Source organism: Felis catus, chromosome A2, assembly GCF_018350175.1.
Source record: "Felis catus isolate Fca126 chromosome A2, F.catus_Fca126_mat1.0, whole genome shotgun sequence".
Classification (NCBI taxonomy): domain Eukaryota; kingdom Metazoa; phylum Chordata; class Mammalia; order Carnivora; family Felidae; genus Felis; species Felis catus.
The window spans coordinates 160195585-160209013 of NC_058369.1; the positions used below are offsets into that span (position 1 = coordinate 160195585).

The 13429-nt window shown below is 39.5% G+C and overlaps 1 protein-coding gene across 5 annotated transcripts in view; it reads left to right on the forward strand.

Annotated features, from left to right (window-relative positions):
* The window catches only part of CNTNAP2 (contactin associated protein 2), a 1965211-nt gene that overhangs the window by 731307 nt on the left and 1220475 nt on the right, over positions 1-13429 (forward strand). For 2 of the 5 annotated variants that reach the window (XM_045053284.1, XM_045053283.1), the window contains exon 1: positions 4633-4827. The exons of the other annotated variants lie outside the window; for them this stretch is intronic. The gene's annotated coding sequence lies outside the window, so the exon portion shown is untranslated. Of the gene's footprint in view, positions 1-4632; positions 4828-13429 lie in introns of those variants that run through there. 5 annotated transcript variants of the gene reach the window in all.

The window sequence follows — 13429 nt, forward strand, 5'->3', positions numbered from 1 at the left end:
AAAATAATTGCTTGATTGACTCTTCTGTTGTATTTCAACCAATTTTTGCATACCAGGTGGAAGGAAAAGTGAAGTTTGAATTTCAATTCCTCATTCTCTTTATAATGTCACAAAATAAGCATAAATGCAAGCTTATAAAAACATGAATATGAATTATCAAAGAAGCTTAAAAAGTATCCATCATTTACGACATATACCCTGACAGTTAATCGTATTCTTAGGCATTACATATTTTTCATAAGTTCCTTACCGCATCACAACCTGAGAATACATTACTTATATCTTTTAAGACAATATTAGCAGCTATGAGAATCAGAAGTCACTACTGGAGAGTTTCAGAGCAAGACTTAAACCACCATCAAGATACTTTCTAGAAAGGCATTCTTTCCTCACCTGGAATTTTTTATTATTTCTTGTCAGTATTAGAAGTTGAGGACGGGTAGCAGATTTCTCTGACCTTCACAGAGCAGTCAGGCACTAAGAACTTTCAAGCCAGTTATATTTAAACATATAGCTGATCCAGGGCACCTGGGTGACTCGGTTAAGCATGTGACTTCGGCTCAGGTCATGATCTCACTGTCCGTGAGTTTGAGCCCCGTGTTGGGCTCTGGGCTGACAGCTCAGAGCCTGGAGCCTGCCTGCTTCAGATTCTGTATCTCCTTCTCTCTCTGTCCCTCCCCCCCACTTGCATTCTGTCTGTCTGTCTGTCTGTCTCTCTCTCAAAAGTAAATAAACATGAAAAAAAAATTTAAGGAAAAAACTATATAGTTGACCCTTGATAAATGCAGGGGTGAGGAGTGCTGACCCCCTGCATAGTTGAAAATCCATGTATAACTTTTGACTCCCCCAAAACCTAACCTAAACCTACTGTGGATGAGAAGCCTTACCAGTAACAGAAACAGTAACATAAACATTGATTAACACATATTTTTAGGTTATATGTATTATATACTGTATTCTTACAATAAATCTAGAGAAAATAAAATGCTATTAAAATCATAAGGAAGAAAAATACATTTATAGTACTGTATTTAAAAGTCTGCATATAAGGGGATCTGCTTAGTTCAAGCCCACGTTGTGCAAGGGTCAACTGTATATTGTCAAACTTAAGCCTATGGACTCATTTACTTTCATTACAAATCAATGTTGAGGATCATTAAGCAGAGCAAGGTGACAAATCTATTGGAAAACATCCACAAAGTAAAATGATGTGGTACGAATTTACCTGAGTGAATTTGATCATTTATAATGAAAAACAGTTCACAAAGAGTAGATAACAGCGAGAGCCAATAGTTAATTAAAGAAGGGGTGGGCTCAAGCTCTCCTCCATACCCGACATGTCACAAGAAGAAGCATCAGAACAAATAACAATGAAAGTGGCATAATGAGTGTTATACAACTTTCTAAACTCCATTAAATCCCAGTGCTCTGCCTTTTGATGCTTCGACAACACCTTAAATATGTACTCTAGACAAGCCATAATATTCTAGCAGCAATAATCAACTAACTTTGGGTCAGACTCAGGCTATGAAATCCTCCAATAAGCTTCTGAACACAGGACTAATTAAAATCGTAAGGCTAGGGTGATAATCCAAAGGTCATTTTCTTCTGTTTTATAGGTCATTTTCTATGGGCTCCTTCACCCTGTTCTTGTAGGGGTAGAAATGCTTGTATGACACTTCTGTCAGATCCAAACCAGAGATATCAGCCATTTCACCATTTTATCTGAAAAAAAAAAAAAAATCTTGTGTTTATTTACCAAGCCTGTGACTCTGACTCAAGATAATACTAGGTAAAGTGCTTAACGTAGCCGGCTCTGGGGGTTGGCCTTTGGATTACAATTCTTTAGCTGCTAACTCACCAGTCTTTTAGAAGACTTAATTAATAAATAGCTAATCATGGATTCTTGTATATCTGTTTTTTTAATGTTTATTCATTTTAGAGAGAGAGAGAGACAGACAGAGTGCGAGTGGAGGAGGGGTAGAGAGAGAAAGGGAGACACAGAATCTGAAGCAGGCTCTAGGCTCTGAGGTGTCAGCACAGAGCCCGATGCAGGGCTTGAATTCATGAACCATGAGATCATGACCTGAGCTGAAGTCAGACGCTTAACCAACTGAACCACCCAGACACCCTTGGATTCTTGTATTTCTGATTAGGCCATTTCAAATTGCATATTAAAACTAATCTGAGGGGCACCTGGGTGGCGCAGTCGGTTAAGCGTCTGACTTCAGCCAGGTCACGATCTCGCGGTCCGTGAGTTCGAGCCCCGCGTCGGGCTCTGGGCTGATGGCTCGGAGCCTGGAGCCTGTTTCCGATTCTGTGTCTCCCTCTCTCTCTGCCCCTCCCCCGTTCATGCTCTGTCTCTCTCTGTCCCAAAAATAAATAAACGTTGAAAACAAAAAAAATATTAAAAAAAAAACTAATCTGAGTGATACACATGTGTGTGCATGTGCACGTGTGTGTTTACAGATAATGTAACAAAAACTTTAACTCTTTTTAAACTGATTCTGTTCCCCTCTCTAATAATACTCTTTCCTCATCTATTCTTAGCCATAGACATGCAGAGCATGTGTAACCACAAAATTACACCCATTTGCCTTGTGTAGAAAAATTTCCTCTCGGCAATTAAGTTATAATTCCAATTGAGTTTCATCTCTGATATTGAATTTTGTGCTGCTTCCTCATCCAGACCATGAATTTCATGGGTAGGAAACTAATGTGCACTTAGCACCAGGCCTGACATCTTATGGATTCCCAGTAAATATTGGTGAATGAATTATTCAAAGGTCGTCACACAATTTCTGTGCTCAATCTATAGGCAGGTTTATATTCTTTATATTTTTGCAGCTTCAAATTTTATCTAACCCAAGTAATTTTTAAAACAATAAAATCATTTAAGTTGCTTTGGGGGCATCTGGGTGGCTCAGTCAATTAAGCATCTGACTTCAGCTCAGGTCACGATCTCACAGTCCGTGAGTTCGAGCCCTGCCTGGGGCTCTGTGCTGACGGCTCAGAGCCTGGAGCCTACTTCGGATTCTGTGTCGCCTCTCTCTCTGCCCCTCCCTTGCTCATGCTCTGTCTCACTCTGTCTCTCAAAAATAAACAAATGTTACAATTTTTTAATTGCTTTGGTTACGGTAGGAATGATATAATAGCTATAAAGTAAACACAAATATTTAGAGTTGTAAGGAACTCTTTCTAAAACAAAATTTAAAAAAAAAGCAGTTTGTATGTATAAAATCACAAAACATATAAGCCGCTTACATTGCCAGAATATAAATACATTATAAAAAGAAATGTAACATTTTTGAGATTCTATTTCTTAATAGCTGTAGAAATAAAAATACATAAATTTGATTCAGCCTTGAAAATTATTCATGAACCCAGAAGCCAGATGTTTCTGCTAATACTAAAAGAGAAATCCTTGAGAGAAACTTCTAGCAAAGAAACTGTTGACATAAGAGCTTTGGGTTAGTCCTTAGTCTTTGTTTATTTAGATAAAGAAGAAATCTTGGCAGACCACTTACTATAAGATTTCAATAGACTCTTATTCTTTTAATACCATCAAAAGTTAATTTTCTAAATCTGTTTCCTGGGAAGGGCAAAGAGCTCTTTTGCAAGACTTGGACATATGTTTTAATAATTCTAAGGACTGATGGCTTATAACCTTGAGACCAGGAAAGGGCTTATATTTGTTAAAATGTATTGTAGAAAACTGCTTTTATTCACTTAATGTTGAAAACTAAATTTTCAGAGGCTTAACATCTTGTGACAATTAATCCTTGACCATGACCCCAGTGCTCTAGCTATGATTAACTAAATCTGATGAGAAGATTCTGTCATTTCTCCAGAATTAAGAACATGTATAATGATATTCTCTTGTAAAACTTAGGTGCAAGTAAAATTTATAAATATCTAATAGATTAGCTTTAAACTATAGTATAAAATCTTATTTGTATAAAGATAAATTATGCTATGTATTATAAAATAGCATGCAGTGTTTTTTTTATCAAAGCAATACATATGAATGATTTTAAAAAGCAAATTGTTTTAAAAGATTTACAACTAAACACACCATTGCCCAGTCATTCCTACCTGTGATTCCCCACTCTCTAAAGGCAATCTCTTGTAATTCTCCTATTTTTGTAATGAATGCCTCCCTATTTATAAACGATACACAATTTTCATTTTCTTGATTTTTTAGTTTAAAATATTTTGTACTGGCTTTTATTTATACCACCTCTCTGCAAAATTTATAAATATAATCAAACTTTTATGATCATATGAATTTGACACTACTTTTTACATCTGAACCCCATAGAGTAGGAAGTGATCACACTTTTATGAAAAGCCTCTTGTTTTTCTTCGAATTGGTATTTATCTCATGTTTTTAATGTTGATTTCTTTTTGAGAGAGAGAGAGAGACAGAGCATGAGTGGAGGAGTGGCAGAGAGGGGACACAGAATCAGAAGCCGGCTCCAGGCTCTGAGCTGTTGTCACAGAGCCCGACATGGGGCTTGAACCCAGGAAATGAGAGAGCAAGCGGATTCAGGATTCAGGCCGCAGGCACAGGTGCTAGGACGGCCCTTCGCTGGGGAAACTTGATCTCGCGAGATCTCGGCGAGCTCTGCGGGAACGGGAACGGCCGCCGAGTCCTGGGGTGAGAAACCTTTGGGTGCTCTGAGTGCCCGAGGCCACGGTTCCAGAGGCTTCTGTGGGGAGTCCCGCTCATGACGCCTGTCAAAGCAAGCCTCAAGACTCGTGGTCGCCCCGCTCTCAACACCCAGAGTCACAGTGCGAAGGCCTCTCGCCCAGAGCCCCAGCCAGGTATTTTATATACGTATATAGGATTTTATGCTGTATTTTATTCCCCGCACCCATCCTCCTGCTCCTGTCTGGACCGTTCACTGCCTCGGCTGGCAGTCCCTCCGTCTGTCTTTGCCCTCATCCCGAGTATTCGCGTCTGTGGAATTTTCTGCTAGACTCCGTATTTCCCAAATTTTACCACATCCGTCCTTGTAATTATTATTTGCCTTCTGTGTTCAACACAGTGGCCCATTCACTCATTCAGCAAGTATTTATTGGGCTTACGATATTCCAGGCTAAGCGTTAGACATTGGTGGCCTCACAGGTGTGACGATTCTGACAGCTTATTATTGAAGATGAATTTATGAACTCATTATTGTCCTCCCTAAGGTTGGGTGCAGAGAGGGCATCAGCCTTTACTGTAGGACAAAGGGAAACTAGCCCGTTTACAAAAAATGTGATTTTGAAATGTCTCCAAGGGGGTCAGATATTTAGCATTAACAACACAGAAAGCAATGGAAGATCTAACACATGCTAGATATTGACCAAAGAAGAGACACATCGTCAACTATAAACCCACCCCCAAGTGAGTAAGAATGCTTTTTTTTTTTTTTTTTTTTTTTTTTTTTTTTTTTTTTTTTTGCATACAAAATGGCATTAGTTGGCCTGAGCAAGGATTAGGCTACAATTTTGGTCCTTTACAGGATAGCTCAGAAATTCACAATAGGAGTTCGTTTTGAATTCTTCTGTGTGGCTCATTTTCCACTTGGGGAATCTACTCCTTATCCATTTGTTCACAACTGTAAGTAGCAGATAAAGAATTCAATATAGCAAATGCGTCTGTAGCAAATCAAAATTGCCGCGCATCCATTTGTGAGCAACACATCAATAACAAAGAAGATGTGAAAAAGTTTGCCTTTTTTTCCCTCTTCTTTGAAATGTCTGTTCCAGTGAAAGAAATAGTTTGAAATGATTGTCTATTCAGCATCACTGTAATGGCTGTGGGAATGTGATTGTCATTTACGTCCCGGAAGTTCAGTGTCCCCTTGAGAAGGAGAATCTTTTTGGATTTCTTGGTGCTCTTTTTCTTCATGATGCTCCATTCTTAACCCATCAGTGTTTTAATGCGCCTGCAGTAAAAAGGATCTGAGCACCTCAAATGCATCTTGATTTTATGGTTATGGAGACCAGGCTGAGAAGAAAAAGCACTTCCTTTAGAGCAAGGACTTGGTGATTTTAGTACATGAAGGAAAACTAAGTCAACTCAAGAAAAATGGAAGCCCAAGGGAAACCAAATTGCACTGAAGATTATATTTTTCAATACTTAGAACTTTTTCCTTAACTGATCATAAATGGGAATTTTTTTTCTGCCTTAGACATTTTGTTTTCGACTCTTTTGAATTCATGTGGATAGCGTTGGCTTGTCACAATCTCACAGGACTGATGCTTGCAGCAGACTGAAATGTTGCCAAACTAACTTTAAGATCTCCTTGTCTTGGGGCGCCTGGGTGGCTCAGTCGGTTGAGCGGCCGACTTTGGCTCAGGTCACGATCTCGCGGTCCGTGAGTTCGAGCCCCGCTTCGGGCTCTGTGCTGACAGCTCGGAGCCTGGAGCCTGTTTCGGATTCTGTGTCTCCCTCTCTCTGACCCTCCCCCGTTCATGCTCTGTCTCTCTCTGTCTCAAAAATAAATAAACATTAAAAAAAGATCTCCTTGTCTTATAGGAAAGATAGTGTTTCAGCGTAATTAGCAGTTTGTAAATTCAGAAAAGAGGAGCAGAGCTCCCCATTGTCATGCAGTAGAATTTTCTCCCTATACCCTATGTTGAAACAATATGATCCTGTATTAATGCCATGAAAAAAGTACCATATGCATCATATTTTGCACTATATCCTCCTTTAAATTTTTTTTTTATGAAAAAAAAATTTTCATGTTCTTGAGAGAGAGTGCATGAGCTGGGGAGGGGCAGTGATGGGGGAGGTGCTGGGACAGAGTGTCCGAAGCAGGGTCTGCTATGACAGAAGTTCAGGGTGGGGCGTGGGCTCAGGAACCGTGAGATCATGACCAAGCTGAAGTCAGACATTCAACTGACTGAGCCGCCCAGGCGCCCCATCCTTCTTTTTTAGGAAAATAGAACTGAGTGATCTTAGTAAATTGTGTGCGTGTGTGTGTTATGCTATCATAAATGTAATGACAGGAGGTCACTCTTATATGATCTTCTTGGCTAAACTGTGGGTTGAAATTGAGTTTAAGCTCCACAGAGATTGTAGAAGTTTCTTTTCTCTTGACTTTTCACATTCCACTTCCTTGCAACCTGGATAGTTGGTACTGAATATCATATTTGGGGGTTGTTATTTTCTTTTTTATTTTTTTTAAACATTTTTTTTCAACGTTTTTATTTATTTTTGGGACAAAGAGAGACAGAGCATGAACGGGGGAGGGGCAGAGAGAGAGGGAGACACAGAATCGGAAACAGGCTCCAGGCTCTGAGCCATCAGCCCAGAGCCCGACGCGGGGCTCGAACTCACGGACCGCGAGATCCTGACCTGGCTGAAGTCGGATGCTTAACCGACTGAGCCACCCAGGCGCCCCGGGGGTTGTTATTTTCTTATGCTAGTTGACCTACTAATGTCATTGTTATGTCCTTAAGGTGGAGAACAAAGGTCTCAGGTTATGATTCCTCTGTAATTTACTTGCCCTCCAAAGTCTACAGACTTAAAATGCTCATGCCATATAAAAAGACTTATATGGGGTTGGCGTTTTTCTCTTGATTTTGGAATGTTAGTTAATCATAGTATCATAATTTTTTTTCTTTGTCTAAAGCTAAAAGTGGTACTTAAGAAATATGCATATTTGGGGCTCCTGGGTGGCTCAGTCAGTTAAGCATCTGACTTCAGCTCAGGTCAAGATCTCATGGTTCATGGGTTTCAGCCCCATGTCAGGCTCTATGCTGACAGCTCAGGGCCTGGAGCCTGCTTCGGATTCTGTGTCTCCCTCTCTCTCTGCCCCTCCTCCCCCACTCACACTTTGTCTCTCTCTGTCTCTCAAAAATAAGTAAAATGTTAAAAAAATAAAAAAGAAATATGCATTTTTAATTGTCATAAGTCAGTGAAATGTGGATGTCTTCCTCAGCTATGGTGTTATTCCTTGGTCTCATGTGAAAGTAGGGTAGAATCATTTGTAAATGAATGTTTCTCTTCCATTTAAAATCCTTAATTTTCTCTTCTGTTTAAAGTCCTCAAATGATATCTCAAATTATTTTTAACTGCGAATGGCAGTTGACAAAAAGAAAACTAGAGAGAAAAAATATGTATTTGTGATTCTTTCCCCCTAATTATCTTACTTCCAGTGATTATGTTTTTAAGATTAGTCAAGAATTTAGGTCTCTTCCATTAGATAATATTCTGTATATAGTTGATGAGACTTGAAAATGGCTATCAATTAGAGAGATTTGAAATCTAATCTTTTTTGCTATCTGCAGAAGAAAATATTAAATATTACCTACATATTTAATAAAAATGATTAAGGTAGTAATTTCTCCTGATTTTTTATCACTTTAATTTTGATACTCATCATCCGTAACTTCTCAAGTATTTGATTAAAAGCAAATTGACTAACAAAACCCCAATTGAACTCTGTGGCACAAAACTAGATAACCTAGCATTGTTAATAATAAATGTGTTTTAAGTTTCACTTGCGAATCTCCTTTAGCCACATTCTCCAGAAGCGGACTTAGGCAACATCTTTGGGGCAACAGACTGAGTTATTCTGGTGTCCTTGTCAAAAATAACTGATCTAGGGGCGCCTGGGTGGCGCAGTCGGTTAAGCGTCAGACTTCAGCCAGGTCACGATCTCGCGGTCCGTGAGTTCGAGCCCCGCGTCGGGCTCTGGGCTGATGGCTCAGAGCCTGGAGCCTGTTTCCGATTCTGTGTCTCCCTCTCTCTCTGCCCCTCGCCCGTTCATGCTCTGTCTCTCTCTGTCCCAAAAATAAATAAACGTTGAAAAAAAAATAAAAAAAAAATAACTGATCTATCAAGGAAGTGCTCCTTGAAAGGTGATACCTGGACTAAATGAAATGATGGTACCTTGAGGCAGAAGTTCATAGAGTCGAAGTGCACACAGGTGATCCTCAAGAGGTCTGCATGGCTGGGAACAGCAGCATGTCTAAAACCGTTTCAGAAGATAGCATCTAAGAGGTGGGGCAGGATTTGAGGTCATATAGGCCTTTATGGCCATGGTGAGGATTTTGTATTTTTGTCTGTGCGTGAGGATACCTCACTGGAGATTTGTTGTATTTACGTATTTACTGATGAGGGGTGACGCGATCTGACTCGTCATTGCAAAGTTTAGTTTGGGACCCATCTGAAAGCGCAGTGTAGGATAGCAAGGAGAGGTTTTCATGATCAGGGGGAGGTGATGGTTTTGGCACTAAGGTGACGTCAGGGCAGTGGTATGAGGTGGTCATTTTCTGATGCCACAATAAGGCCAAATGGGATAAACAAAAGTACGACATTTTACAAATAAATTTAATTTTAAAAACTATCGATTTTCTACAAGAAGGTGAATCAAAACAGCTAAAAATGAGTGAATGAGGGACACCTGGGTGGCTCAGTCCCTTAAGCATCCAACTTCCGCTCGGGTCACGATCTCGCAGTTTGTGGGTTCGAGCCCCGCGTTGGGCTCTGTGCTGACAGCTCGGAGCCTGGAGCCCGCTTCGGATTCTGTGTCTCCCTCTCTCTCTCTGCCCATCCCCTGCTCATGTTCTGTCTCTCTCTGTCTCTCAACAATAAATAACTGTTAAAATAATTTTTTTAAATGAGTGAATGAAGAAGTATCAAAAGAAATTCAAAATGGAAATAAAGCAGAGTTCAGACAAAATTTGGGTTTAATTTATAAAGCCTCGTGAAGAATAAATAAATAACAAGATTTGAAGGCAGTGTGAGATGTACAGTAAAACCACACTGCTGTTCACTTGTAGGTGAGCAAAAAAGTTGTTTGGAATACTGAGAGGATGTAGAAAGTTCAAAACACATCTCTTAGTATGTGTCCCCCCCCCCGCTTTTTTTTAACCATCCCAGTAAAATACAGCATCTGCTCAACCAGAAATCTAGGAATCTGTCACTCTTTCCTTTTCCACTTGGTCGTTAAGACTTGTTGATTCAACCATCAAACTGAATCTTAAATGCTTCCACTTGATTCTGTCTTCACCACTAATGATTTAGTTCAAGCCAACACCATCTTTCATCTGGACTTCTGCTGTTCCTCCAGACCGGTCTGTCTTTCTTGCATCCATTTTTGAACACCCATAATACATTATCTTCACAATAGCTATACTAATCTTCTGAAAGCATTAATCATATGTGTCAGATCTCTCCTTTCAGATCTCTGACTTCCCATTTCATTTAGGAGAAAATCCATAAATCTTACAGTGACCTATAAATTTTCTACATGATCTAACCCCTCCCCATATTTTTAATCATATCTGTTGGCAGTTTCCCCCACATGTGAGTGAAGAAAAAGAAATTAAAAGCTCTTAGTCCACAAGAACAAAGAGACTAGCCAATGGAATATTAGCAGTCAAAGAGTTCTACAAAGTTTTGATAGAAGAAGTATTTGCATTTGTTTGGATTTTATTTTCATTGTATTTGTATTTATAACAGACTTAACTGAGCTGAGAAAGTGAAGTCACAAAAGCTCTAGGGAAAACACTGACAGACATCAGTAACCTCCCCACCCCTCCCCCCACCTCAGAAATTTAGGATTTCAGGGCACAGGTATAACAAAAGACAGGAGTAAGGAAGAGGCTAAGCAATGGAGTATTGATTGAAAGTCTGTTTATGGAATATGAATATATGTGTCCCGTGTGTGTGTCACGACACATAGCAAGGAATATTATTTTGAATTTTCAGGATCTCATGTATTAAAAAAAAGAGTAATGTAGTCTCAAAGCAAACATTGCACTGGACAAAATTAAACAGGCAAGGAAGACATTATACAAAACTGCTGTCACAGAGGAGAGAGGACAGAACCCAGTCTTAACTATTCCCCACAGAAGCAAAGACCTGGAGAGTTTTTAAGAGCTAACATTGGGGGATGTAGGCCCTCTGTGTGTGCCAATTGGTTTCATCCAAAGGACAAGTAAACTTTCTCCTGTCTTCCTCACAGAAGGTAGTTACAACTTGGAGCAAGGGTCCCATCAAGGGTGAGCTGCTTCCCTCACACACAAACTGGGAGAGAGGAACCCTACCTCCCTTGATGTTTACTTCTCAAAGGCCTTCCAGGTCCTCGAGAAAGACATTTCTGGATGGTATAAATGGCAAAGGCTTTTAAAAGTCTTCATCTCTAAGGGGTAGAGAAAGAATTTATGACGACAGGTTTTCTAAAGTAAAATAATCTAAGAAAAGGGAGGCCAGGGGCCAGGAGTCAGGAGGAAGCCTCTCAAACGTTTAATCAAGTTGAGGGGAACCTTATGGCCCTGTTGGTCGGTGAGAATCATTATGGCATGACTGTTTCACAGGCAACACTATACCTCTTAATCCCCTTCACCTACAAACTTCCAGGTATAAAATAAATGTCACGGAGATGAAAAGTACAGCAGAGGGAATAGAGTCAGTTATATTGTAATAATATTGTATGGTGACAGATGGTGATTACACTTATGGTGGTGAGTACTGAGTAGTGTACAGAATTGTCAAATCACTATATTGTACACTTGAAACTAATATAACACTGTATGTCAACTATACTTCAATTAAAAAGAAAAAAAAAGCAGCCTTGTATGCTAAAAGAGCAGTATGTTCAACATTCTATAAGAAAGGAATACCAGGTAAAGGGGGGCAGTGGTGGGCGGGGGGTAGATTAAAGCAGGTTTACAGGTGCAGGGACTCAAAACAACAAGAACAACAAAACCTTTACCCATTTACCTTTCTAGCTCAAAGTTGGGTTATGTGAAGGTTCTCATCAGAATCAAATAAATGACTTTTTTTGTGGCCACACTAAATAATATGAAATAGGAGAGAGAAGGAGATTGGGAGGAGGAGGAGAGAGAGAGAGAGAGAGAGACGACTACCAGGAGATTGAATGCAGTTGAAGGACAGAATATAGTTCAAAAAACTCTGGAGAAAACGTTAAGAAATGCTGTGACAAAGTTATGTGTCAGCTGATATCAAACCATAAGTAACATACCAATTAATAATGAAAAGGCCAACACTCCAGGGGATAAAAAGGCAAAAAGCAAGCATGGGTAATTTACCAAAAAGACACAGAAATAGCCAATTAAAAAAAAAAATGAATGTGCATTCAACCTACCAGCATAAAATTATACTAATTTAATTAACTACTAATGTTAATTGTTGCCATCTCCCTAAAAGCAGTTTGACAACATCTATGGACATTAAAATGGGCTTTACTTTGACTCGGTTGTTCTAATTATCATTAAGAAAGATTGGGAGAAGCTCTAAAAGGGCATTGAAATATTTTCATTGCCACATAGTTTGTAATAATTTTTAAAAATAGAAACAAAGCGTCCATTATTATGGGTTTGGTTGAAACTGTACAATGAAAAAATGGAGTCTTAAATATGATAGTAAATGAGAAAATGTCCGTAATAGAAATATTAAGTGACAAAAGTAAAATACTAAGCAACAATAATATCCTTACATTTGCAAGGTTAGCGATGTAGATATACATGTGTATAAAGAAATCTTACACTGACACACAGTAACTTAATGGTAATTGTCTCAAGATGGTAGGGTCATGAATGGTTTGTACTGTTGCTTTTTTGATGGCATTCTTTGTAAAGTAAGAGGAGCCTGGGCTGCTCAGTCGGTTAAGTGTCTGACTTCAGCTCAGGTCATTTCACGGTTTGTGGGTTCGAATCCCGTGTCAGGTTCTCTGCTGTCAGCACGGAGCCCACTTTGGATCCTCTGTCCCCCTCTCTCTGCCCCTCCCCCACTCACACATTCTCCTCTCTCTCTCTCTCTCTCTCTCTCTCTCTCTCTCTCTCTCTCTCTCTCTCAAAAATAAATAAACACCTTAAAATGAAATAAGAAAATAAGGACGGGACGCCTGGGTAGTTCAGTCCAGTGGTTAATCTCTGGGATAATTTGCAGTGGGCATCAGAATCCCATTTGTGAGATAGCATCTTTTCTGCATTTCATCATCTGTACCCTTCTTTATAAAACACCCGGATCAGTGCTTAGTTGGGGAACTCTCTTAGAGCCCACACTATCCATGCTTTAAGTTAAAATGTAACCTTGTGTGACTTATCTACCACTTAATAAGAATGGCTGGTGTCATGTCCTTGATTTTCATAAGGTTTTTTGGACTCAGTCGAGAGATGTCTCTGTTTCCACCAGGACAAATTTGTTGCATTACTGAGGTTTAAGTATTTATAGTTCATCGAATCTTAAATTGGGTTCATAACAAACCTAGACAATAGGAAAAAAGAAAAAGCTAGTTTGAGAGATTGGGAAATATCCCTAATTGAAAAACCTTTCTCTTTGCCCACGCTTGGTGAATCACTGAGTTCGTTCATCCTATCCCTCGTCATTATGAATTAGGAACCTATCTTTAGGGAAGAAACTAGAATCAGACACATGCTGATCAGTTCTAGTCTCTGTTGA